Source organism: Papio anubis, chromosome 15 (genome assembly GCF_008728515.1).
Source record: "Papio anubis isolate 15944 chromosome 15, Panubis1.0, whole genome shotgun sequence".
NCBI lineage: Eukaryota > Metazoa > Chordata > Mammalia > Primates > Cercopithecidae > Papio > Papio anubis.
Window position 1 is genome coordinate 28736836 of NC_044990.1, and position 24925 is coordinate 28761760.

Genomic DNA, 24925 nt, shown 5'->3' on the forward strand with positions numbered 1-24925 from the left:
TGGTGGCTCGTGCCTATAATCCCAGCACTTTGGGAGGCCGAGGTGGGTGGATCACCTGAGGTCAGGAGATTGAGACCAGCCTAGCCAACATGGTGAAACCCCGTCTCTACCAAAAATACAAAAATTAGCCAGGTGTAGTGGAGGGGCCGCCTGTAATCCTGGCTACTCAGGAGGCTGAGGCAGCAGAATCTTTTGAAACTGGGAGGCGGAGGTTGCAATGAGCCAAAATCATGCCATTGCACACCAGCCTGGGTGACAGAGTAAATAACGCTCTGTCTCAAAACGAAACGAAACAAAACAAAACAAAAAACAAAGGACACAGCATAGCGTAGAGGAAAAAAGCTCTGGATTGGAAATCTGAAGCCTGGCTCCACCACCAGCACCATGATCTTTACTAGTTACCTCCCCTCTGAGGGCCTCTACTTCCTTATTTGTGTAAGGACTTTCTGGACTAGACGATCTTTCAAGTGTCTGGCAGTTTTAACACTTCTGTATTCTTGTAGTTTTAGGCACCAGCTTAGTGTTTCGAAACTGTAAAATAGTCTGAGAAATCTTGTGAAAATAGGAACTTGCACTTTTCTAGGATTTTTGTTTCCTGTTTTTATAAAATTTGAGCTAGTGAGGACTAGATATCGGGATGAGCCCCTGCCTGCCTCTTGGCCAGCTTTGTAGAGGGGTTTCTGATGCCCAGAGGAGGCAGTTTGAGTAACAGCAGCTGACAGCAAGCACGGAGCTTGCACGCAGCTCTCTCGCTTTCCAAACGTGGCTCTGTGGCACCATCCTTGTGGTCTCCTGTCTTATGACCATGAGCAGACACGCTTGAATATGACGGCCGTGTAGATAACTAACTATAGCTGTTGGAAACTCAAATCCGTGGTTCAAATCCATTGGCAATTTTGGTAAAATCTAGGGTTTGGTTCATTCAGTCTAACAATGCTCACCTGACTGTATGCCCCGTAATTTACCAAAAACAGTATAGCTTGTTGCCATTTTCATCTTCAGTGGAGGCAGAAAAATGGAAGGATATAGAAAGAGAAATGTCTCGCCTTTCAGAAGTTCCTTGCTCTTTGGTATTTAGTTTGTTATTTTCTGTCATTCTTGTCTTGAGGCATTAGAGTTGGATTTCCATTCTGCTGTCTGCCTTGCAATGTTATCTAAGGAATCTATAAGCAGCTTAACCCTGTCAAGGGAAGATTGTACTAAAACGGCCTATTCAAGAAGCCCCGGAATTCCACACTTCAAGCCATTAGCTGTGTCTTGCTTACATGAAGCTTATCACACCACCCTCAGAAAATTTCCATCTTATCATGGGCGGCATTGTAAATAATGGAAAAAACTGTCTGAAACTGTTTGAATGTTTTCTTAGATTATTTGGAAATTTCCAGCTTTGCGCACTAGACAGAAGACCTTTGACTTCTGAGGTCATGACAGCATAAAGGTGAGGTATGCCTTCTCCTACTTAGCCAGGGAGGGCCCATAATGACTGTGCAGACATTTTCTATTATTTTATTATTATTTTTGTCATGAAATCTCTGAGTTTAGTCACTGAGCCTATGTGAAACAAATTCGCTTTAGGGAAAAAAGCTTAGCAAGAAGAACTCATTCCTCAAGTGTAACACTTCTTTTTCTTTTTTTGAGATGGAGTTTCGCTCTTGTCCAGGTTGGAGGGCTAGAGTGCAAATGGTATGACTTCGGCTCCCAGGTTCAAGCAATTCTCCTTCTTCAGCCTCTGGAGTAGCTGGGATTATAGGTACCCACTACCATGCCAAGCTTTTTTTTTTTTTTTTTTTTTTTTTTTTTTTTGTATTTTTAGCAGAGATGGGGTTTCACCATGTTGGCTAGGCTGGTCTCGAACTCCCGACCTCAAGTGATCCGCCTGCCTTGGCTTCCCAAAGTGCTGGGATTACAGGTGTGAGCCACCACGCCCAGCAAGTGTAACACTTTTAAAAGTCTTTTATTTATCTGCCTATAATCTTAAGAGTGCGTTTTTAATTAAATTTTGTCATTGGAAATTTATTATTACTTTAGGAAGCAATTTTGCCCGGGGTGCTTAGGTTAATATGTAATTATATACTTAAAATTCTTCTAGGTTCATTTAAAGATAAAGTAATATATCAGTTATTACAAGATGCCAAAGGCTAAAACATGCAATTTTCTCAGTCCAACTCACTTTTTGTTTCCAAAGCCCTTTGCATGCATTAACAATCTTTACACATTATGAAGTCACTACCACCATTTAGCCCACCTTTGTATCATGGGCTAAAATGGATGCAAAGGGTTGGTTAACTGAAAGCCATGTACTTTATCCCACCTAAATTTTGTTTATTCTGTTATTCAACCTGAAATAACCTTTTCCTTCAGTTTCTGCCTGTGAAAATTGTATTTGTCTCTTAAGATTCAGATCAAATGTTACCTTTCCTTACCTCCTAGGGTAAATTTCTAAAGAAAAGGATCTGTGAACATTTAGGAAAGCAAGCGGTGGTCACCAGGAATTGTGTGGATTGCTGATAAAGAAGTCATTCTGCACTAACTTCATCTCTTCTTTGGCATTATGGCTTATCTGATAAATAAAGCAATGCAATAGACATATCTTTGGATTTCAGTAAGTCTTTGATAGGGTCTCTCTTGATAGGCTTTTGTTCTATCAATAGTACAATTAGGGGGATTAGTAACTGGTTAAATGGTTAAAGCCACAAATGACTGAATAATGACTTTTGGCCTGTGAAATGTTTCCAGTGAAATGCTGCCATGCATTTGTCCTTGGCCTTGTCTTAGAGAAAAAAGTTATTAATGATGAATCAGTCAGAATAGATTTAGATCATGTTGTAGTATTGAAGACCCCCCACCCCATCCCCACTGCCAATTTAGTGGTTTAAAACAATAAAGATTGATTTCTCTCACCTACTTATCCTGAGATGATGGGGGCTGGGTGGGTGGGGTCTTCGCTTTGGGTTATAATTGCACTCATTATTTGGAACATTGTTGGCTGCCAAGGCATGTGAAAAGAGATGGTGGGAAAGCCCATATGGATGCACAACCACACACACCTCAAGTGAATGGGTGTGCAAGACGGCAGTGTGCCTGCAAGGAGGGAACCGCCATGTTTATGAAAGGCCCTAATGACCACCACACCCACTGGGATGGAAACAAGGTGTTCGTGGATGACACAAAATTAAGTGTATAGTGAATAGGATTTTTCCTCAGATGACCTGATAGGAGGTTCTGAACTTTTTCAGTAATTATTTATATGACTCTGGGTAGATCACTTAACTTTACTTAGTCTTGGTTTCCTTACCTATAAAATAAGACCATCAATGATATTAACGTGTCTGGGTGATGGTGAGGTGCTGCCTGGCTGGTACTGGTGTCTCTGAGCTTGAAGTCAGGTTTCTCTATTGGTGCTTTATTCTTAGATGTATAAAAGATATTAATTGTAAAATTTTTATTATGAATGGTACCGTTATCAATTTTTAAAAATTGGCTTTTTAAAGTGTAATGTCATTTGTTTTGAATTGTACATTACACTTGTCTGATATATTTTTGCCAAACTTAAAAAACAATATGTCAAATCTCTTATAGATAGCTCATTATTATTTATTCAGTCCGAAAGCCTTTTTTTTTTTTTTTTTTTTTTTTTTAGTACAGACATTTGATTCATTTATATGTATTCCCAGCACTTTAAATAAATTTTTCTTTCAGGCATCTTATACTTTCTGTGTCTGTATTTCCCTTTTATTCTAATTTGTACTGTATATACTATTTGCTTTGTACTTGCCTCTCTGTAAAGATCCTGATTTTCAGTCTGCAAATATATACCTTAAATAAATAAAACCCTAACTCACAAAGCTCGTCTTTTTTGAAATATCAAAATCAAGAATAAAAATAAGCATTTATGACTCCAAATTTTGAACACTGAGCTATGTGGGACTTTAAAAGTTTAATGTGTGATTATAAATGCCACATTTAAATTTTTAAAGTAGTCAATACGTATCTCTTTATAAAATATTTTTCTTTTTTTCTGTTAAGATTTGCAGTGATTATTTAAACCTATTAAGTTGTGCAAAAGTAATTGCATTTTTTGCCATTACTTTTAATGGCAAAAACCATGATTACTTTTGCACTAACCTAATATATCTGTAATTTAATAGGTTTTAATGTTTCCTGATAATCCTTTTTAGTTACAGCTTCTCTCTTCTTGAGTTCTTTTTGTTTTGTTTTGTTTTTGATTTTGGGAAAAGGTGTCACTCTGTCATCCAGGCTGGAGTGCGGTGGCGTGATCACGGCTAACTGCAGCCTTGACTCCCTTGGTTCAAGCGATCCTCCTACCTCACCCTCTCCAGTAACCATGCCTGGCCAAATTTTTGTATTTTTTGGAAATATTGGGTTTCACCATTTTCCCCAGGCTGGTCTCGAACTTCTGGGCCCAAGTGATCCACTGGCCTCGGCCTCCCAAAGATTACAGGTGTAAGTCAATGCACTTGGCCTCTTCTTGGGTTCTTAATTGCATTTCATTTCTGTGTACTAGGGACTGTGTACTCAGGAACTTTATTCAGAAAGACATTAGGAGATTTTCTGAGCCTCTGCATCTGAGGATGCCTTTCTGCTGTCTTTCTACAAGAAGGTCAATGACTGTGTAGGAATTCTTGGGTCAGACTTTTTTTTCACTTAAATTCTGGAAATGCTGCTCCACTGCTTTAGTGTCTAGTGCCTTGTATGAAGTTGGCATGCTTTGCCAAGCTTATTCAAAATTAGAGTTGCTGAGGATAAGTCTAAAGTTGACTTTTGATCCTTTGTAGGAAAAGCAGCCACCTCCCATTCTCTAGGCCTAACCATTCTCTGGGGCCCCTGGCACTTGTCCTGCCCCAGGTGCTGCTATGACGACCGGCTTTGTGTGGCCTCCAATAGACTTCATGTGGACAAAGCCGACCATGCCTTGCCTTGTCAGTCCCACATCCCTCACCTTCGGCTCTGGGCTTCTCTGCTGATCCTGAGGCACTGGACATCTTGGGACTTGCTCACCACGACATATGTGCACCCCAGAAATGCGTGGAAGTTTACATCACCAGGGGCACATTTTTGGCCAACAGGAGGTGGGGAGGTAGTGGGTAAAATGTTTTCTCTTCTTTCTCAGGACACAATTGCCGTAGCTCAAAAGGCCCCGTGAAATTTTGAGAAATCTGTTAGGCTTGATACTAAGGATACCTTGGATATTTGCTTTTCCTTGCTATCTTCCTTTCTTCCAACTTATGCTTCCCTGGGGTTGTTGTACACCCACCAAAATAATAGCACCTAAATCTTTGCCTCAGGCTTTGTCTTTACAGAAACCGAGGCTAAAACAACAGGTAACTTGTGGTTTTTGCTTGAATACTTCTAGAATTTTTTCTTTCTTTTTGGAATTTAGAAAATTTACTAGAACAAACTAGGTATAAACTTCTTTTCAAAACTGCTGCCTGGATCATTGTGAGAACTCTCTATATCCAGACTTGGATTTAAAAAAAAAAAATCAGGATAGTTTTTTCTAGTATTTTATCTATTTGTACTGTTTTATTGTTTATTTTTAGAAATGCTTATTTTGGTTAAATCCTTACCAAATATATATAGACATTTGAATAGTTCTGCTTTTACTATGGCTTCTCCTTTTGTTCACAGATTATGTATGTGCTTTTGTATTTTATTAACAACATGAAGCGTGTGTTACAATCGTTTTCTTCTTTGTCCTTGCAATGTGTGTGCTTTAGAAGGCAGAGTCCCTCAGAGTCCTCTGGCCTTTCTTCTCCTCTCTGTGCTTGGGAATATTTCCACATGCCCAGGTTTATTCTCCTTTACTTATCTGTGTGAAGAGAGGTCTGTGAAGTCCCAATTTTGAAAAGCAGACAAGACACAGGAATTACTCAGTGGGGCACAGCCTCACCTTGGTAAGATACAAAGGGTGCTATCTGGGTCTCAAAAAAGGAGTGAAAAGGACGCATGGAGGGTGCTGAGTTGGCAACCTGGAAGAGGGGGTGGGGCTGGAAGAAGTGGCTGCAGCTGTGGGACCTCATTTCCTGGAAGCTGCTCCCGAGCTCCTGCAGCACAGATACCTGGGAGAAACAGGGTCCTGGGAGAAAAGACTTGCTCTCGTGCCTTCGATCAACAAACACCATTTCCTGGACCACGAGCAAACTGGACCAGCTGGGAGCAGGTAGAGACAGACGTATGGGTAGAGGGAAGTCAATATACCTGTAGTTTCCTGTGGAAACAGAACAGTCTCGGGGCAGTGCAGGATGGAAGACACACTCCAGAGCCTGAGGCACCAAAGTGGAACAAGCATAGGGGCTGGCTGCCTGCCGTAGAGCCGGGGGGATTATTTCATGTTGTATTGGAATCGAGAGTGCTGTAATTTCTAAGACTTTATGTTATTGCATGGACAATTTTTCTTATTTTATGGTATTTTCCTTCATTCATGTAGGTGATTTTGGTGGGGACATTTTTTAGAAGGTTCTCTTGTTTGTTAGCTAGAAGCCCAAGGGCATTTCTTTGTCCCCAAGGACAATGCTCCAATCCAAAGGATTTGCATTTAGGAATTTCAGGCCCAGTTGGCAAACGTGGGAATCTGTGAGCTCTCCTGCCTGAATTCAGGATGGACCTAAGACATTTTACAATCCAGCCTTAGGTGAGACTACTAGGTGAGTTTCTGAGAAATGATCCCTGCTGCTGACCAACTCAGTCTCTGCAGCTTTGTAACACATTTGCAAGATTCAAGCACTGTGGTGAAACACAAATACACATTATGTAGCAAACAGAATTGGGATAGGTTATGCAGAGCTAAGGCATTAAACATCCCCCTTCCCTCCGACTCCCCAACGATTCTAGTAGCCAGGCACAAACAGCGTCAGGATCTATGAGTAGCAGCTGCAGCGTTTAAATAAACATCAGCTTCTGCACGTGCGTTCGCGGCGGGCCTGTCAGTGTGCTTTTCAGCCACACCTGCTTGCCCAGATGGTGGCCTCTGTGAGCGGCCTCAGCTCCTCAAGGAAGGACAGTCCCGGATTGTTTCACAGAGGTTTACTGGTGGGAAAATAACTACCCATCACCTCAGGGAACATTCTCACACATTTTCTTTATCATGCATTAGAAAAGTTACCAGTTTTTCTTTTTTTCCCCTAAGATACCAGAACTTTAAGTCTTTTCCAATAAGCCTGGAACACAAGCCCATTCATTGGTTCCAAAGTGGATTTGCACAGTCTCCATGAAAACTGCCAGGGGCTAGGTGGGGCCCTGGTGACCCAGGCCAGGCCACTGAACCAGAGCTGGCTCTGGGATTTGAAATGATGTCCACTCCTTGTGCTGTTTGGACTAAATCTAAAAGGGTAGCTCAGTTGCATGTGTTTTTTGACTTTGGGAAACTCTTTTCTCTCATGGCTTTCCCAGCGCAGCCTCACCTCTGTTCCTACACAGTCTCCTTCATGCATTCTCTTCTGGGCCCTGAAATGTTCCTGTCTTCAGAGCCACGTCCTCGGCCCTCACCCCTTCCCCCTCAGCACTCGTCTGGGTTCATCCAGATTCCTGACTTCCATACCCATGCTACTGCCTCCCCTTGGGACATCTCCTGGGTCTCCTACAAGCATCTCAAACTTCTGTTGTCCTCTGTTCTCTGCCTCAGTTACTAACTTCCATGTCTCCCAAAAGTTGACCTCATCCCCCAGTCTCCTCCTGGGTTTATGGGTCTTTCTTTGTTCTAGCCTTGTCTCCTCTCTCCTTGGTTTTTCACTGTTTGCAAAACTTTTCTGCTTTTTCATCTGGAAAAATCCTTGCTTAAAAACAGTCCTGCTCATAGGCTAAAACCTTTGTGGAACTTCACCCAACCCCTGCTTCCCACGCTGGAATTAATTGCTGCTTTTGTTGGTAAAATGAGCATGACCTAGAACTTGCTGGATGCCAAGGCACTAGGGACCCTCAGAGTCTGGGGTGAGGGATGGACTGTGGTTAGTTAGCGTTTGAAGTAGTACAATAAAGATATGGCCTAACAGCTGTGGGAATACAAAGGAGGGAGTCACTAATGCTCCACTTTAGAAATCCCCATGTAGGGGGAAATTAAATCAGAGAGCTGGGAGCAGCATGTGGCCCTAGGTGACATCTATGGTCCACTCCAAGCTGCCGTGTTTCAAATGCAGATCTGCACCTGGCAAGGCTTTCTTCTTCTTTACCTCACCTAGCCATCAATCCTGCCTTCCTTCTTCCAAACACATCTATCATCTGTTATTTCCATCGTGAGGCGCCACAGAGCAAAGACAGTATCATTTCTCCTTTTTCCTCTTTTGAGATCTCAGCATGAACTCATGGCTATAATATCCCTAACTCCTTCAACAAGACATGGTGATGTTAGCAAGAACTATACCTGAAAAATAAAAACAATCTTAAGTGGCACCCACTCATAATGAACTTCTGGGTTCTACACTCTTTACAGACCTTGTCATCAGAGATTGTCCCTCTGCCTTGGGGTCCTTGCATTTCTCTCCTGTGGGCTTTGTAGTTTACTGCATGCTGTTCTGATCATGCTATCTTTCTATTTAAATGAAAGACAGCATGATGATGAAATGAAAATGATCCTAGGGCTGCTGTGAGTGTAGCACACACCAGTACCTGATGCTCACAGTTTAACATGTCAGATCAAACTGTTATTCCAGAGCTGAGGGGAGATACCAGGCCTCCTCTGGGAACTGGAACAGTGAGGAGAAGCAAGCATCTGGTCACAGCCCCATCCCACGGACTCTGTCAGGGCTTAGGAGTTGACTTGCAGGGTGAACTCGTGGACAATGAGTTTGAGAGATAGGAGGGAGTCTGGCAATAGTCTAACACTATTGTTTTACAGATGGCAACATGGAAGCTCAGAGAGGTAAAGAGGTGTGTTTCTGGTTCAGGGAGGATTTGTGGCAGCCAGTGTGGAAGCCAGTGTGCCTGAGGCCCTCCCTGTTTAGTGGTGTCCATTCCACACTACACTGTCATCGCTGGAGCTCTGCTTGTCGTTGCTTGGAGCTATGAGCTTTGGTCATGAGTACAGCCCTATGAGGTAGATATATCCTAACTTATGGATGAGGACACGGAGGTGTAAAGAAAAGGAAATTGCCTAGATCACAGGGAATCCTTCTAAAACTGGACAGTCTCACCTAAAGATAGGAATAAAAATACCAATTGATGGAATTATAAGAAATTATGGGTATAAAATTTGCATGGTAGGATATCATGAGCTATTAATTCATATGTTTTTTTCTTCACATTTCCTTTCAGCTTGTGACATTCTTTTATTTAGGTAGCTAGATAAGAGGGAATTGGAGAGAATTTAATTGCCAGGGACAAAATAAGTCACATTCTCCCTTCTTAGTTTTAAAAGTCTTTTTTTTAATGGCCGCATAGTATTCCATGGTATATATGTGCCAGATTTTCTTAATCCAGTCTATCATTAATGGACATTTGGGTTGGTTCCAAGTCTTTGCTATTGTGAATAGTGCTACAGTAAACATATGTGTGCATGTGTCTTTATAGTAGCATAATTTATAATCATTTGGTTATATACCCAGTAATGGGATCGCTGGGTCAAATGGTATGTTCTCACTCATAGGTGGGAATTGAATAGTGAGAACACTTGGACGCAGGGCGGGGAACATCACACACGGGGGCCTGTCGGGGGTGGGGGACAGGGGGAGGGATAGCATTAGGAGATATACCTAATGTAAATGATGAGTTAATGGGTGCAGCACACCAACATGGCACATGTATACCTATGTAACAAACCTGCACATTGTGCACATGTATCCTAAAACTTTAACTATAATAATAATACTAATAATACTAATAAAGTCTTGGTCCTTGCTGTGGATATTAGCCTGTTTTCATCTCTGAAGGGTTCTGAGGCCTTCCTATTTTGGGGATTCCTCCATCATATGAGTCTTGGTGGAAGGCAGCATCCTATCTCCTACTTGAAAATATATGGGGCTGGATGTTCTATCTTTTCGTAGAACAGATTTCCACAACAGAGAAGTGACAAAGCCCTCTGGGTAAGGAAGATGGGGTAGAGAATTGGAGAGGACGGTGGCAGGATCTCAGAGAAGGGGCTGTGTGTCTTGCCCCTCCCTCATCCAGTGGAGTTGGCTGTAAAAGGGAATGATGTCAGAACATACCGAGAAGTCTGAGTTCAAGGCTAGGGGATATGTGTGCAGTATTCTCCTCTGGAGCCCTGGGAGGAGGCTGCCTCCCATAGCATCCTCATGGAGCCAGAAGTGCTTACAAACACTATCTCAGTGACCTTTCTTTTTTTCTTTTTTTTTTTTTTGAGAGAGAGTCTCGTTTCTTCACCCAGGTTGGAGTGCCATGGTGCAATCTCAGCCCACTGCAACCTTCATCTCCTGAGTTCAAGTAATTCTCCTGCCTCAGCCTCTTGAGTAGCTGGGATTACCACCATGCCCAGCTAATTTTTGTGTTTTTAGTAGAGACGGGGTTTCACCATGTTGGTCAGGCTGGTCTCAAACTCCTGACCTCGTGATCCGCCCGCCTCGGCCTCCCAAAGTGCTGGGATTACAGGCGTGAGTCACTGTGCCCGGCTGACATTTCATTTTCAAATGTTAATTTAACATATATGTTCTCTACTGACCATGAGAATTCTTAAGATAACTGTGTGGCAGGTTTAATGTAATAGACAAAGAATGCCAGCCAGCTGTTGGACTTCAACTCTTTTGGGCATGCTGAGGCCAAAAAGTCAGACGCAAAGACTTAAGTCAGTTGTCCAAAGGCTGGCTTCTTGATATGATGCAGGTAAGTTATCCAGATGACTGCATTCTGTCTTTTTCTGCTTGTGTTTTGGGATATATCTGTGTATGTATGTTTGTATGTTCTGTTGTGTTTCTGTCAGGCATAAGTTGCTAAATTTTACATGAGCTAAATCCTTCTTGGAGATGCGTTCAGGCTCAGAGCTCAACTTCGTGGTAAATTCTGGCTTCTTGGTGCTAGCATTCCAGGTGCTGATTCTGTTTCTCATCTCTTCCTGATGCCACACCCCTTCCTGTTTTTGTGCCTCCTGCCATGTGGTTAGAGAGTGATGGGCTGAAGAGGTGAGTCCCACAGACGCCTGGGCACCAGCCCTGCCTCAGCAGCACCTGCTATTTTTTATTTCTTGTTTTTCCCAACCCCAGCCCCTGGCAAGCACCATTCTACTTTCTGTCTCTATGAGTCTGACTACTCTAAGTACCTCACCTACGTGGAATCATGCAGTTTTTGTCTTTTTGTGACTGGCTATGTCACTTAGCATAATGTCCTCAAGGTTTACCCATGTTGTAGCACGTGTTAGCTTTTCCGTCCACTTTAAGGCCAAATGGTATTCCTTTGTATGTATATACCACAGTTTGTTTGTTCATTTATCCATTGGTGAACATTTGGATGAAGGACTACAACTTACACGTGAGTGCAATATTTCGGAAGGCAGTGTGTGTGTGAGGGAAAACCACCATGAACTTTATGGTCAGACAGGCTTGGGTTCCAGTCGTGGCTCTGCTGCTTATTAGCAAAACCTTGAAAAAGTTACTTAGCCTCTCTTAAAAAAAATTTTTAAAAATTTAAAGTTTATCTTGAATGCAAAAGAGAATGTAAATGTACATGTCCAGTTTGGCGAGCAATAATATAATAATACAAAAATAGAGTAAGCAGCTATTTACTCACCACCCAGACTAAGAAAGTGAACATACTCAGACCTTTGAAAGTCTTCAGTACCCCCTCCTGGTTGACTCTTTTCACTTCAGTCCTGAACTAGTATCCTAAATTTCATGCAAATTAATCTTGTGTTTTTCTCTGCAGTTTTACCATACTTGTAGATCTCTAAACAATGTATTGTTTGATTTGGGGTACTTTTTGGACTTTATATTAATGAAATTTCACTGTTATTATTCCTTTAAGCTTTAATTTTTGAGACTCACCCTTGTTGAAATGTATAACTGTAGTTGATTCATTTTTATTATTATGAACTCTCCCTCCCTCCCTCCATAGAAGGTAGGCTCCTGCCTCCTACTTGAAAATATATGAGACTTCCTTCCTTCTTTCCTTGTTAATTTTTATACTACTGTAAACTATGCTGTTATGAACTTTCCTGCACATATTTCCTGGTACATGCATGAGAGTATCTCCAGAGTATCTCCATAGGAGTGGAATTACTTGGGCTTAAGGTAATTGCATGTTCAACTTTACTAGGTATTGCTCAGTTGTTTCCTAAAGTGTTTATCCCAAGTTGTTCTCCCACCAGGAGTGCATGAAAATCTCCCTTGTGCCACATCTTTGCCAACATCTGCCATGCCTTTAAAAATTTTCTGTCAATCTAGTGGATGTGAAATGGCTTTACTCTTCCTTTAAAAATGTTTAGTCTCAGCTGTTCTTATGTTGTGCACTTCTGTGGCGATGAGTGCAAGGTATGTGGTGCACCAACGAGAATTATTTTAGAGCAAGATTATCCTTCCATGAACGAAGCTGGTGGAGCATCACAGATAATAACTCTGTAGAGATTACCTGTTACTGGTGAGAATCAATACTAATAGAAACATTGACTAATTCCTAAGCTGACTTCTTGCCTTCCTCCAGGAGGAAAGGGGACTTTTTACTGGTCCCCAGCTCCAAACCCTGGTGTTAGGCATTGAGAAGTATCAATCAGGCTTCTACTGGAGACATCACAAAGGATTCAGAAAATACAGGTCGTCATCTATCCATAAAAGGGAGGAGATGATCTGCTGAGTTCCAGGCAGAGGACAGATACTTTCCTGTATGTAAATCCCTGCAATATACTCTTCAAGATGGGGTAACACCTGATATAGAGGTAACATTCTTAAGGACGGAGAACCAGACCCAGAGTTGAGTCAGTCATGTAAAAATATATTTTAGTTCTGACTGTTCCAAATACTGTCCTTGAACACAAAATGAATATACAAGGTTCCTGCCCTCAAGAGTTTTATACCCAGTCTGGTAGAAAAAACATGTGAATACATCTATAATTGCATTTTCGTATGTTAAGGGAGATGTATGATAGAGGTATATTGTAGATACAGGGAAGGCTTCTCAGAGAAGGAGACATTTGAACTGAGCCTTGAAGGATCCATAAGAGCTTGTCAGGCAGCAGGAGAGACATTTCAAGTAGAGAAGACAGCATGAGCAAAGTAACAGGTCTGTGAAGGAATATTTTCTTTCTCAGGAGTTCCAGGAGTTCAGTAGCTGGTGAAAGGAGAAAGAGGATTTTTGGAGTCACAGGCAGGGGATAGATCTTACAGGACTTGTATGAGTCCAACACAAGGAGTTTGAGCTTTATGGGAGCCTTTGATAAAGCAGGAGGATAACATGGTTAGATTCTGGTTCTAGAAAAATCACTCTGATGGCTATGTAGATTGGAGGGACGAGACTAGGGGCAGGGAGGATAGGATGTAGTAATGATAGTTCGAGCAAGAGATGAGGAAGTCCTGAATTAGGTGAGGCAATGAAGACACATTTCAATTCTTCTCAGGTTTTTGTGACTAGCAGACATGGTGAGTGAGAGAGTGGTCCGTGTTCAGGATGCTTCCTGGGTTTTTGTTTCTGTTGTAGACCGGACAATGGCACCATTCACCGGGACAGTGAATACATGAAGATGAGTAGGCTTGGGGTGAGACGCTGACAATGACTTCAGGGATGGACATGTTGAATTTGTGGGGTCTGTAGGACATTCAAATAGAAATGTCCAGTAGGTACTTAGAGTTTCTAGGGTGACCAGCTTGTTCTAATTTGCCTGGGACTCTCTCAGTTTTAAAACTGAAAGTCTTGCAGCCCAAGAAATCCTTCAGTCCCAAGAAAACTGGAATGGTCTAGAACTCAGTAGAGTTTAGACTAGAGACCCTGATTTGGAATTTATGGAAGCCATAGGCATGGATGAACATTCATAGGGTACATGGAGAGAGAGAAGATAAGAAGGTCAAAGATGGTTCCTGAGCAAACCAACCTTTGATGGGTAGGAGAGGAAGAGGAGTTCATGAAGAGGCCTCAGATGGGAAGCCCAGAGAGACAGGGAAGAGATATGAGAAGATAAGGCTGTGAAAGCTAAGGTTGGGGGGAACAATTGTAAAGGAAGGAATGGTCAACTTTGTCTGAGACTGCAGAAAATCGATGAGTGGATTGGCTTTTTGAAGTGTTCAGGACTTTTTGTAACAGACTGATTTTGTAATAGGAAGGTAATCAGACAGGAGAGGGGTGACCCACAGCAAGGAAGGGAGTGTACATTTTTAAGTTATAGTGTGGTATGACAGAAAGAAGAGCTAGCTAGTATGGGAAAGAAAGATGGGGGAGAGTTTTGAAAAAATTAAATAAATGTGGTCTGGTTTATAATGAGGGAAAGAAGTTAGTATAGAAAGACAGATTGAAGGCATAAGGGGGATAGCTGTTAGAACAATTGGGAGGGATGGGGTGAAGAGATGGGGTGAACTAGAGCAGACCCCTCTTTTGAGACCAAAGATATCAGTGGGGAGGGGTGTAGTAAGGGCATGTAGCCACTTAGCTACAGAGTTGGGATTTGAATCAATGTCTGCCAGATTTCAAAAGTTGTATGATCTCTGCCTCTTCATAGAAAAATACATATAGCTTCAGTAAAAGACGTGTACACATGCATAATCACTTAGTGCTACACAAAGATACGTGCTGCTGGTGAAATTGGGGAAGTGATCAGAACAATTGGAGCCAGGTGTAATTCATCTGGGGCGCTTAACAGGAAAGATGAACTTTGAACAGAATTCTCAGGGAATAGAAGAATGTGGTGAGACAAGAGTTAGATTAAATTTTTTTTTAATTAAGTCATTCTCCAAATCATTCTTCCTTTCAGAAACTTGCTTTGAGGATATAAAAAATTTGCTTCTTGTTCTTATTGGTGTGTAGATTCTCAAAGATGAAATCTCAGTAGAGTATATTATTCCATGTACTGGATTGCTAGTCCCTACCTCTTCCATATCCATTTTTTTCCCTTTTCTTTCATAGCAGCAGAATTTTTAAGTGAGATCATGGCCACTCAGCTAACTATTACATTACCTACCCTTCCCTTGTTCTTGACCAAGGCCTGGCCAATTGGATGTGCTCAGAAGTGACAATGCCACCCCTAGTTGTGCCTTTAAAGGGAGAGATACATCTTCTTTGCCCTCTTTTCTCTACTCTGCTGCTTGGAGTGCAGAGTAGTAATGGTGAGCAGTCTTGAACCATGCGATGAGAGCAACATCCTAGAGATGTTAGAGCAACAATATAATTGGAGCTTAGGTCTCTAAAACTGAGGGACCTTAACACTGAGAGGCTACCTTAAAATAAGCCATTGCTAATTTGGATTTATGTTACAGTAGTTGAATCATATATGTAATAAGACTAACATAAACAATAAGATTTCTTTGTAGTATTCCTACGCATTTCCAGGATAATACTGATGTCTGAATTCTTTGCCTGTTTCAGTCCCATATTAAAGGCTTCCAGAGAGTGTATCCCTCTGAGCTTAAATTCCTTTGCCTGAAACCTAACTCAGAGTCACATGTAGGTACGATTATACCAACTGGGAAGGATGAGGCAGGGTAGGGTTAAGCTTGGTCAAGATCATCCCTGTTCATCTTTCTTGGTCATACATTCTTGGTCATCACATGCAACATGTATTTTCTTCATCTACTTCATTTTTTAGGAAGCTGTTGAGGAGTTGGTTTGTCAGTTAGCATTGCATTTAGCTGTGAATAACAGAAAATTTGACTCGATGGTGGCTTAAATAAGTTAGGGTTTTAAGTTTTTTGTGTGTGTATGTTCAGCAAGAAGGCTGACCATGGTAGGCAATTCAGAGCTTTATAATGCACTCGATGGCCCCCTAGGCTACCTCTGTTTTTCTGCCTAGCAACCTTAGCATGTAGGTTTTGTTTTCATTTGTCATCTCATGGTTCTACTTTAGGCATCACATCTGTGTTCCAGGAATGAAAAGGGGGAAATGTAAAGAAAAAAGTGCAAACCTACTGAGTTGGTTCTCTCATTTTCATAGAAATTTTATAGTGACACATACATACAGAAAAGTTCACAAATCACAAGTATGTAGCTTGATTAATTTTTACAAAGTGAACATACCAATGTAACTGGCACCCAGGAGACACACTAGAACATTTCCAGCATTTCAGAATCCTTATTTGCTCAGAAATACCTCTTATATACCCCAAAGAATGGCATAGATTAATTTTGCCTGATTTTGAACTTTATGGAATCATATAGCAGATACTCTTTTGTATCTGACTTCTTTTGTTTAACATAATGTTTGTGAGAATCACCCATATTATTTCATAGAATTGTAGAACATTTATTCTCACTGCTATATTATTCTAATGTATAAATATAAATTTTTAAAATTCCATTCCAGTATTGTTGGGCATTCAGGTAGCTTGCAGGTTTTAGTTATTATAAATTATGCTACAATGACTATTCTAGTACACATCTTTTGGTAAACATATGTTCACATTTCTGTGGATGTATACCTATATGAAGAATCCCTGGATTGTAGATTGTGTTTATATTTAGCTATGCTACTGCAAAATAATTTCCCAGAGTATTTTTATCAATTTATCATTCCACTGGTAGTGTACAAAATTTCAGTTGTTCCATATCCTTGTCAACACTTGGTATTGTCCATCTCTTCAATTTTGGCCATTCTGATGAGTATGTGATAGTATCATATAATGTTTTTAATTTTTATTTCTCTGATAACTAATGAATCACCTAAAGTTGAGGTTCTTTTCATATTCATATGTTTATTGGTTATTTGGATATCCTCTTTTGTGAAGTGCTTTCTGTATTTTTTGTACAGTTCTTATTGTATTGACTGTCTTTTTAATATTGTTTTATAAAGCTCTCTATATCTTCTGAATATGAGTCTTGCATTAGCTTGCTAGGGTTGCCTTAACAAAACACCACAGACTAGATGGCTTAACCAACAGAAATTTATTTTCTCACAGTTCTGGAGTCTAGAAGTCCAAGATCAAGGTGTCAGAAGGGCTGGTTTCTCCTGAGGGCTCTCTCCTTGGCTTGCAGACTAGAAAATATAGTATTTTTAGATGGACCTATTGTCACTTTGCACAAAACTGAGATTTTTTAAAAAGAGGAGAATGGACAGGCAACTAGTGAGGTCTGGCTCAGTCCCTAATTTTTCTAAAACTAGTAGGGATGAAGGAAGAAGAGAGGAAGTGATACCTTCTTTTCTTATCAAATGAGCAGTGTTCCAGGGCTTTTGCTGTTACAGCTGGAACTACACTGGCGCAGCTCAGGGGAATCAGTGGTTCTTATTATTCCCTGACCTGCTGAGATTGGTTTGAGCAGGAATAAAGGTCACAGCAGCTCTTCTAGTAAGCCTATGGGATGGCCATGATGGTTCCCATGGAAAGTGGATAGGCCAGAGAAGATTCTCCCCACCCCCAATCTCATTTATGGTTTGATGGAGCTGAGAGTCCCAGAAAAGTATTCCATGACATTTCAGCCCAATGCATCCCCTGGTAAGAAAAATTCTTATATTAGTTTTGGAACAAAAGATCGTAAAAGTATTTTGGGAAACGAGCCCTAGTTCACATTGTCACGTACACTACATAAAGGGCATTGAATTATCTTACTTATGTTTTTAATAAGATGATTTTTAGTATTGCTTATCAACTCTTTCCCTTCCCCTCAAACAGGCTTGAGACTGTTTACTAGTATATAGAGTAATCTGTACCTTCAAAGAAAGAAGATGTGATATCTGTTTTCTACTACACTGATTTGAATCTGTTTTCTCCAAACTGTGACCCAATCTAGCAGAATGTAAGGAGCTTATATTGGCATACTAAGACTACTGCCCTCCCATATTTACTGAAAAAGGCCAAGAATGAAAAAGCAAGCTGTCTTAGTCTGAGAGACAGACATCAGGGTGGGATTAAATGTGCAAGGATTTTGTTAGGGGAAATACCTGTCTGAGAGAAAATGGGTAGGGAGCAGAGAGAGCTGTTAGACTAGGAAGCAAGTCTATCTCACAGGTAAAGGAGAGAGGGAAGGAAGGTTAGGTGGAAGTGTCCCAGACCACTGTGCACCCTAAGGAAGCTTCAGCAAGGTTGTTGTGGAGTCTGTGAACCAAAGTTGGCTGTCAGAGGAGTCCCTTGTGTCCCAGGAACAGGCTTGCCCACCACACCCAGTCATTGGCTGGGAGCAGCCAGTGTGGATGTGGTACAAACGTGATGGCGGATCTCAGAGTGCAGCAGCTGAAGACCTTGGTCAATTACTTTCCCTGTAGCTGGATATTTGCAAGGCATATTCTCATGGCAGCTTAGTTAGCTTTTGCTAGAAATTAAAGAGGCCAGGCACGGTGCCTCATGTCTGTAATCCCAGCACTTTGGGAGGCTGAGGTGGGTGGATTACCTGAGGTCAGGAGTTCGAGACCAGCCTGGCCAACATGGTGAAACCGCATCTCTACTAAAAATACAAAAATAGCTGGAAATGGTGGCACACACCTGTAATCCCAGCTACTCGGGAGGCTGAAGCAGGAGAACTGTTTGAGCCCAGGAGACAGAGGTTGCAGTGAGCCAAAATCATGCCACTGTACTCTAGCCTGGCCAACAGGACAAGACTCTGTCTCAAAAAAAACAAAAACAAAAAACAAAAAAGAAATTAAAGAGAGCATTGGGATGCCTCTCACTTTTGTGAAATGTAAGAATCCCACTTGGTTGACACCAGTTGACATGAATGACTTAAGGAAGGGAGTGAAATATGGTGAGTCAGAAGAGAAGGGTTAAAGAAGGGATGTTGGATGAACCCCAAGTCCGTAATATTAAAACTGAATGCATTATGAATTCTTTTCATTTTAAATTCTATTGGCTCTTCTTGAGTAGGTGCTATGAATAGTTTTCTTAAAAGTTTAAACAAAAACTTTTCAAATAGGTTGATTTTCAGGTCTGAAAACATCTGAATCAAACATTTGGTGTGTAGTGACATAGCAAAACAAATTCAGGTCAGGATCCCTGACCTACGACTTGTTGACAGATTCACAGATGTGTGTGCTCATGTTTTGAAAACAAGCAACCTAGGCATGTTAGGCAAGATATCACATATCTGAGAATCAACTTTTTGGTGCTAGTTTTATTTTTTTATTTCACATCATCAAGTCCTAGAAAGGGCAAACCCAAGAAGGCACCAAAGCTAAGTTCTGAATTTGGCCCAGGGACAAACATCCATGTAACAGCCACAGCAGCAGGGCCTGCAAACCTGATTTATTCCTCTGTCATCTCTCTAAATCACAATTTATGCTGATAAGGTGACCTAATTTGTTTAAAAGTGAAATGGAGAAGGTTGATGAAAATTTAGTGCATCCCAGGTTTGTGGCTTGGACGGCTCCATTAGCAGCAGGACCACAGGCAAAAGAAGTGGGAGGAAGACAGCCAGAAACAGGTTCTCACTCTGAACAAGATTAAGAGATGGAAGAGCTCATGAGGTCATCTCACTGAACTCCCCACTTTACTGCCTGAAAGGCTTGGGAGAGGAGGGGCATGTCTGAATAATCTATTTTCTGATTTTTCTCTCTCTTCATTAGAAGCGATTTGGCTGATGACTTTCCTGCCATTTCTCTTGGGGAGATAGTCCTTACACACACACGAAAGTCATCAGTATTAGGAGGTTTCATCAGATGATTATTTTTTTTTCAGAGGATTTTATGGCATTAATCTTCCTCCAACCACCCCGAAATCCTTTTTCTTCCCAGTTTCCTCTCCCGTGATACCTATGAGGTATCATTCGTCATGTTAGTTTTCCAATCACTCAGCTAGGGCCCTTCTTTCTTTTCTGATGCACGGGCAGGTCGATCCTTTGAAAGGATTTGCCACACACATGATTCATCAGTGGCTTTTGGTCTTCTGTTATTCATTTAGTTCTTGAGGGGCCCTCCAGCCTGTGACCAAATGACACACTTGATGGCTTCCTGAAGAAGCTTTCTCAAAAGCAATAGAATTTCCTTGCATATTTGAATCCTGCAGCAGTTTGAAGCTGCGAGCCCAGCTCTGTGAAGCAGAAGGTTAGACATTACCACAGACTCGAAGGCTTGGAAACATGGCAGGACGTTTTGTAAATAGAAGTGCAGCCTTAGGAACACATCTTCAGCATACGGGGGAAGTTCCAGCACATTGCACAAGAGGGAAAAGTAATGCAAGGAAAGGATAATTTCAGTCTTCTGTGTTGATTACCCTTCTCCTTGCCCTCCGTACATGGGGGTTAGCAAGGGCAGCTGGTTGCAAGGCTGCAGCTGTTCTTAATTGTTGATTTTAGCTTTGCGGTGGTCCCTTGTGGGAAAAGATGCCACATCTGGACCATGGAATGGACTTACAGGTGTTTGAGAAATGTTTTCTTTCCTACAAGTTACATGACACTCTGTAATAGACAAGCTATTAAGACATACCAGGCTGATGTCCAGAGACATGGGCTTAAATGGCTCCCTTCCTCCCCTTTTCTCCATTCTTCTCATACATAGACCTGTGAAAAAGATCTGCTTTCTGCTTAAGCCAGGGAAGCATGCATTTCCATCATTCTCTCTTTATGCTCCCTGCAAATGGCCTGGATGCATCAACAGCAAAAGAAAACATCAGGCTCAACTACTTTACAAACCTGCTCAAAGTAGGCTCAGGTTAAAATGGGTCCCAAGTTGAAATGCAATGTTAAAAAAATACAGAAGCGAGCGTATGAGAAATATTAGCTTTTTCTTTTAAAAAATAAAAAGGCTACTTGAGTAAAAATAAAATCTTTGTTTTATTTTGTTTTCTATGAGTGATATGCTACAACTTGGGTTCTAGATTAGGGTGAGGCATGCATTCATGTCTGTTTTGTTGGTGTAACGATGGGTTTCATTAAGTGATTGTGGGTGTCTTATACGCAATAGGACACATTAAATGCATTGATTTGAATGGATTAATACTAGGACAGTACTCGCTCCTCCTACCTCCCCACCCCCTTTAGGTTTGAGGCAACTAAGGCTGCTTCTTCCCTGGACTCCACATCTATTCTGGCTTACCTGTGATTATCCCCCATGCCCACCCTGACAACCCACTCTCGACTATGCTTAGGATCAGCACCGAGACTCTCCTGGCCCTGCGCCTACTGTGGTGTGCACACACCTGTGTCTCATGAGGGTGGGATGGGAAAGAAGACAGACCTTGCATATACTGGCTGAAGTGTTCACATGCATGTAATCAGTGTTCCTCGACCTTGGTAAGAAACCACAGGGTGGCCCAGTCCTGGTCCCTGCCTGTGTTCTTGCCTGGATCTTGCAAATACTAGGAACAGGCCCACACTAGCATGCTATCTCTTTTGGTGTGCTACTTTCAAAAAAGGAAACAGCATGAATTTTCATTAAAAATACAGGTAAATTTCTCACTCATTCTAAACCCTGAAGGCAGGTGCACAGAAAATTAGTTTCAATGGAAACAGAAAGTGAAATTGACCACTTTTATTTCCCCCTTTTAAGTAAATTACCTCCCTCAGCAGAGGATGTATTTATTCCAGAATTAATCTGAGCATTTGAAAGTTATTGACGTTTTAGAAAAGTATATCCAAAGGATGGACAGTGGCAAGCTGGACAGTATTTTAAAAACCCACAAAATGTGCCAGGGTCTGAAGGCCATTCAAGTTCAGGGTTATGATAATCAGCATAACTGTAACTCTGAATTCTATGAGTTCAATCAAATACTTGGACTATACAATCAAGTAAAAAGCTTGACAATTTTTTTTTATCATGCACAGCTTAGTAAGAGCTCAGTAAATATTTGCTATATTTTAAAAATCAACCCAATGTCTGACAGGTTTGGTCAGAGTAGTTCATCCAGTAGCCCAAGATAGGGTAGCCCAAGTCAACCTAAATCTCTTGGTGCTTCAGTGGCACTGAAAGCTAGCCATAGCTTCCAAACCTGACATAGGTACTTTAATGTGATAAAGTGGAGCTAATTTTCCCATTTCATGTGTAAGTAGATGCAAGAGCGCCCTCACCTCAATGTGGTTTGATTCTTATCCTGCAAAAGCACACTTTAGTCTCAGTATTCATGATGGTTTCAGTTCACTTGTTGGTCATTGTCCCTTTGCTCTTTGGTTCTCTGGTCTCAGTGTAAGAATGCACACTGATTTCTGTTAGATTCTGTCTGGGCGGAGGGGTGGGAATGGATTATCTTTCTGTGATTGTGTATGACTTTGGGAGTGGATGAATAGAGGAGGAGTTGTGTAGTCAGAAGATGGGTACACTATGATGAGGGTCTCCATTGGTGGCCCATGAAGTAGTAGAAGCTGATTTTTGCTCTCTCCAGCCTTCTGCTTTCTAGCCTTAAAGCATGGTGGGGTTTTTTCCCCTTCAGGACTCAATTACCTACTGTGAAAACCCTAATTTACATTTTTTTTTCTGCTCTGTTCCTGTGTGGAATTAATTCTCAGTGTTTTTCAAATTGTGAATCTTGACCCATTAGTAGTTGTTAAATTAATGGGTCAAACCAGTAGTGAAAAATGAAGTCATATAAAATATATTAGGAAGTGTCAGAGCACATCTTAGGCAGTAGGGAAAGTATTGCTTCTGCAAAAACTTTTGTTTCAATTGTATGTGTATAAGAGAGTACTGAACGGTACTGTAAAGGTTGTGATGAGAGCAATTTGAAAAGCACTGACCTCAAGCAAGTTGTTTGATGTGGATTTGTAGGCACACAACAGGCATCAGGAGGAAGGTTTAGGGGCAGGAGACCTCTTCTGTGTACCTCCCACTACGTCGTGTCGGCAGCCATCTTCCCATTTGGCCTATATTAAGGCCATACCTGTTGATGTTGGTTCTTTATCCTTGCTTTGTGGAGGACCATCATGAAATCAAAATATTCTTCAGTGAATACTTTGCAGCTGGGAAGGTGCTTTTATTCACATTATCCCACTTGACTATGGATTCTACACACCAGACGCTAGGTTCATCCCAGAAGAGAGGCCGGGTCTAACTCCCTGCCCCTAAGATCACCTCTAGTATGATCTTATCCAGCTTGTTTTTATGATGCAGTGTTAATACGGCCACTGCCCATAAGAGGACACATGTATCTGAAGGTATTTTCCATGCATGATTAACTTTTAAAGTTATGTTGCTATTCGTTGGCCTAAGCAAGGTGTGATTGACCTTATGGTATATGTAGTAGCCAAGGGTTGACATTAGAGAGAATGAAATAAGCAAGTGGTAATAGCTCTCAGAAATTATGGTAACAAGGAGAAGAGGATGGTTCTTCACTGCTAAGCAGCTCGACTAGGGGAGAGACAGCCAGCATCTTACTGCTTCCTGGCACATGGAGTGTTCCACTGAGAATCACAGGCAGACTCAGGCAGCCAGCCACTTTTCAAATGGGCTGTCTTCTGTAGTGCTGTTCCACCACCATTCTGTGGGCCCAACTATTGCCATTCTGGGGGGTCTGCTGTTGCTAGCTTAATTTCATTCACTTCAATTCAATTGCTGTTATGAAAGGCCTACTAGTGCTATTCCCCTGAGAATCTATAGAGACAGGGTAGAACTCTTGGATGAAAAGGTGAAGGCTTAGGACATCCGGTTAGTGGAATGTACTTATTTGGGGGCTCTTTCATCAAGTAACACCAGCTGATGCCTAGGAGTGTGGGAGTCATATTGGCTTTGTTGTCCTCCGTTAGAAACTCTTCGCATTCACAAAAAACAAACAAACAAACAAAAACAGCCTTGGAGAAATCTTCAACCCAGAAGGAGTTAAGCTGTGTGTCTGCACAGCGCAGCTTTGTTCTGGCAAGGTCCCATCAGTTTAGGTCATTTCTGATGACTTCACTCTCCTGGTGACATCAGCCTCTAATCTCCTGAAGGTGAATTCATGTGCGATTGCTTCAAAATACTCACTCTCTGAGTTCCAAGCCATTCCCGTTGATATATGGACAGAGCTTGTCTTTCCCAGGCCACAGTCTGGTTTGTGCACTGCATTTGTGCTTACCGTATCATATTACCATGTGGACATTATGTCACTAACTGGCACAACCGGCTCAAAATGAAATATGCTTGCTACAAGCAAAAGCCCAAAAGCTAACATCAACTCTCCCCACCCCCTACCCCAGGTACAAAATAAAAGGGCTAGAGGGGTGGCTGGACTAGATTTTGGTTTAATATGTTTCTAACTGTTCTCTCCCTCCTCTCCCTTTCTGTGGCCTGAATGTTGATAGTAACTTTATCATCCTTTTCAGTCCATTATACCCACTAACTCTTGAAAATATTTGGTCACTGATGGCACAAATTAAATCTAAGACTTTGGAATAATTTAGCCTCTTTCTAAAGTATCAAGTCTGTGAACTCAAGTAACATTTTTACCTTCTAAGACCACTTTCTTTTCTTTGTCTTTCAAATGTCGTAAAAGAATACAGAGTAGAAATGAAAGTAGCCTGGGCTTATTGGGTGGGTGTCAGGAATTAGCTTTGACATAGATGGAGTTTACCGTGCACTTGACCCAAGCTGACAGGCGTGCAGATGCCTCTAGAAATTGTGGGAGATGAACTGGAAGTGTCCCCAGAGTTTGTCCAGTCTTAGGGCAGTATAAGTACATTTTAGTCCCTTCTCCTGTTATCCATAGGCTGTGTTGACACCTGCTTATACCACCAGGGATTCAGAATGTCACAGCTCCTCCCTGACCACCATCGTCCTCCTGCTGCCCCCACTCTGGGGCAGAAGAGGGTAGTCTGTGTCTGCAGAGAAGCAGAGTCCCCACACCACTTCCAGGATCCCAAGCACCCATTTATTTTGATTAATAGCTCTTGGCAGTAGACAGTAGCTTCTGGAGTACAGAACTGGCTGGGTACACACTGAGGTTTAAAATCACATCAAGAAAATGTCATACTAACACAGGATTGTTAAGGGGAGAAACTGGTGTTC

The 24925-nt window shown here is 41.6% G+C and overlaps 1 long non-coding RNA gene across 1 annotated transcript in view; it reads left to right on the forward strand.

Annotated features, from left to right (window-relative positions):
• Window positions 1–238: 238 nt before the first annotated feature.
• Window positions 239–24925, forward strand: part of LOC116270532 — a 97068-nt gene continuing 72381 nt past the window's right edge. The window contains exons 1-2 of the long non-coding RNA XR_004178604.1: window positions 239–1750; window positions 2431–2602. This is a non-coding gene — a long non-coding RNA (uncharacterized LOC116270532). The remainder of the gene's footprint in view (window positions 1751–2430; window positions 2603–24925) is intronic.